Genomic DNA, 4079 nt, shown 5'->3' on the forward strand with positions numbered 1-4079 from the left:
TTTCCAGAAGCAACTATATATAGACTGATACCCTGTTTCCATCTACTTTCCTTAGATGAATAGCCAGAGATGGACAAGTGGCATGTTCTGAAGCTCTGGTAGACATTATAGGCTTTCTCAGCTGGGTTTATTTCCAATCAATTAAGGGCCTTGTGTTTGCAATTTCCTAGTTTAGTACTTAGTGGTTATGTGTCGTGGAGTCGGTTATGAATCATAGCAACCCTGTACAGGGTTTCCGAGGCTATAAATCTTTATAGAAGCAGAAATCCTCATCTTTCTCCTGCACAATAGCTGGTAGTTTCGAACTGCTGACCCTGAGGTTAGCAGCCCAGTTCGTAACCACTGTGCTACCAGAGCTCCTTAGTTTAGTACTTACATGGTGCTTTATCTTTTCAAACATTTTACACATCCAAAACAACAATAATAGTAATGCTAAAATTTATTGAACACCTACTAAGCTCTTTTTTTTTTTTTTTTTTTAGAGCATTGTAGGTGCTCAATAAATTTTAGCATTAGTATTGTTGTTATTTGGAATATGTAAAGTGTTTAAAAAGATAAAGCACCTATTATGCTCTAAGGAATCCTGATGTGATACTGTGGGTTAATGCACTGGACTGCATAGTCGGTTTGAATCACAAGGTCAGTGGTACAAGCTCACCAGCTGCCCCTTGGACACCCTATTCAGGGTAGTTATGAATTGGAACCAACTCGATGGCACTTAACAACAACAACAACTACGCTCTAAAGAAGGAGCTCTGATGACATAGTGGGTTATGAATTGGGCTGATAACAGTAATGTCACCAGTTCAAATCCACCAGTTGCTTTCTGCTCCAGTAAAGATTTGCAGCCTATAACGCCTATGCAGAATCACTATGAATTGGAAACTACTCAAAAGTACACAACCACCATCATGCTCCAAGGAACACTGGTGTTACTGTTGAATAAGCACTTGACTGTTAACTGCAATGGCAGCAGTATAAACCCACCAGTGGCTCCGCCAGGAGAAATATGAGACTTTCCATTCCCATAAAGATTTACAAGCTTGGAAACTGCTGGGAATCGACTCAATGGCCGTTGGTTTTTGGTGTACTGTGCTCCAAGACAACTCCTTGAATCTTTATCACAATTGATTCTCACAACAACCCTATGAGTTAGACTTCATCATTAATATCTTTTTGCATTGCACAGTTGATCTTCATACTGGTTAAATCTTTCTTTGTTGTTGTTGTTAGGTGGCATTGAGTCGGTACCAACTCATAACACAGCAGAACAAAACACTGCCTGGTCCTGGGCCAACCTCACTATTGTTGCCACGCTTAAGCCCATGGATGCTGCCACCTGGCCAATACATCTTTCTGGGGGTCTTCTTCCTCTTTTTGTCTCACCCTCTACCTTACCAAACATGATATCCTTCTCCAGCAACTGGTCCCTCCTGATGATATGTCCGAAGTATGAGAGACAAAGTTTGGCTATCCTGGCCTCCAAGGAGCACTCTGGCTGCATTTCTTCCACTTTATTGACTACACAAAGGCTTTTGATTGTGTGGATCATGACAAGCTATGGACAGCATTGCGAAGTATGAGTATTCCTGAACAGTTAATTGTGCTCATGAGGAATCTGTACATGGACGAAGAGGCAGTTGTTCGAACAAAACATGGGAACACTGAATGGTTTAAAATTAAGAAAGGTGTGCGACAGGGTTGTATTTTTTTCACCATACTTATTCAACCTGTATGCTGAGCAAATAATCTGAGAAGCTAGTTTATATGAAGAAAAACACGGCGTCAGGATTGGAGGAAGACCCATCAACAACCTGCGATATGCAGATGACACAACCTTGCTTGCTGAAGACTTAAAACATTTACTGATGAAGATCAAAGAGCACAGCCTTCAGTATGGATTGCATCTCAATGTTAAGAAAACAAAAATCCTCACCACTGGACCAATAAACAAGATTCTTATCAATGGAGAAAAAAATGGAAGTTGTCAAGGACTTCATTCTTCTTGAATCAACTATCAACACTCACGGAAGCAGCAGTCAAGAAATCAATCGATGTTTTGCATTAGGCAAATCTGTTGCACAAGACCTTTTTAAAGTGTTGAAGAGCAAAGATGTCAGTTTGGAGACTAAGGTGCGCCTGACCCAAGCCATGGTATTTTCAATAACCTCATATGCATGTGAAAGCTGGACAGTGAATAAGGAAGACCTTAGAAGAACTGATGCTTTTGAGTTACGGTGTTGGAGGAGAATATTGAAAAATCTTTCTTAGGGTTATATAATTGGCAAGTAATGGGTCCAAAATTTTAATTTGAGGTTTCCCTCTCCAAAGTTTTCTACTCTAGTCCCTGGCCCAAGTTACAGTACACTGTGAACTATTCCAAAAGGAAATTGTTGTTATTAAGTGCTGTTGAGTCATTTCCAACTCATAGCAATCCAGTAGAGGATTTTTGAGGAGTGGCTGGTAGGTTTGTACCACCAACCTGGTGCTTAGCAGCTCCGTGCTTATCACACAGTGCCACACCAGGACTTTCTATTGTGATTATAGCAAAGTTAATCCTACATTTTGTGGCTCAATATATATGAAGCAAATGCACTTAAGTAATAAAACAGAAAGTACTATCTATTTTATGGCATTGCTGTAAATATTCCTCAGCTGTCAAAATAAATGTAGATCAACATTCTTGTCACAATTAATTTTGATAATGGACTGTGTATAAAAATATATTTATTGATTTGAATTTTTGGTCAGCACCAACATGTGCTGTTCCTTGAGGTAAATATTGGTTTTATCTTGGATCAATATTTACCTCAAAGTTCAATACATTGTGTTACTGCCTTCAACACCAATCAATATGTGCTTAATGTCTGCAACTCTTTTCTTATCAGTGTTTTTGAAACTTCCCTATAGCATCAAGGGCATTTAGATATTTTTAGTGTCCTAGATTCCTATAGGTTCTTTATTGTCAATCTATAAACAATTGAGTTCTATAATACGACTGTCTCTATAACAGTTGTAATTTCAACAAACAGTCCCTGAAATTTTTAGAAGTCTTAATGAAAAAAGATGGATGAGCAGAAATTTTGAATGACAAAAGTTTTCCTGAAAAGCGGGATACAAATGATTTTTCTGGGGAAATGTAGAGGAGCTTTAGAATTCAAATCCATGTCCACAGATGTTTTATGAAATGTGTCTAGTTTAAATATTTTAACATTGACTGTGGCTGATTACCCCTTATTCATAGATAAGAAAACATGACTATTTTCCACTCCTCTCCTGTCAGTTTGTTGTATTATGGTGGGTTGTGGATTGCCATGATGCTGCAAGCTATGCCACTGGTATTTTAAGTACAAGCAGGGTAATCCATGGTGGACAGGTTTCAATGGAGCTTCTAAACTCTAGGGAGATTAATAATAAGGAGAGGCAACTGATTTTAAAGATTTAACCACAGAAAACCTTATGAATAGTAACAGAATATTGTTAGGTATAGTACCAGAAGACAAAAACATTGCAAATAGCTTCTGAAGACTGTCTGATACAGTGCTGGAAGAAGAGTCACTGCTCAAAATATGACTGGGGAAAAGCTGCCTCCTCAAAGTAATGCTGAGTCAAGTGACATGAACTAAGCAAAACTTTCGGGACCTTCATTTGCTGGTGGGGCACAACTCAAAATGACAATAAATAGCTATAAGCATCCATTAATAATAAGAATGTCAAAAGCATGAAGTATAAATCTAGGAAAATTGGAAGTTGTCAAAAGTGAAATGAAATACATAAAGATATAACAGGTGTTAGTGAGCTGACCTAGACTGGTATTGGCCATATTGAATTAGACAATCATAACAAAAGAAAAGCGGGAGAAGACACAAATAACACGCATTAGAAACCACATGGGCGATATCACAATGGAACCAAGGGAAATCAAAGGATAATAACACTATACTATGAAGAGTTGAAAGGAGCTCTGGTAGCGTAGTGGTTACTAATCGGGCTGCAAACCTCAAGTTCAGCAGTTCGAAACTACCAGCTGCTCTGTGGGAGAAAGATGAGGCTTTCTGTTCCCGTAAAGATTTACAGCC

The sequence above is a fragment of the Chrysochloris asiatica genome, unplaced genomic scaffold (genome assembly GCF_000296735.1).
Source record: "Chrysochloris asiatica unplaced genomic scaffold, ChrAsi1.0 scaffold00180, whole genome shotgun sequence".
Taxonomy (NCBI): Eukaryota; Metazoa; Chordata; class Mammalia; order Afrosoricida; family Chrysochloridae; genus Chrysochloris; species Chrysochloris asiatica.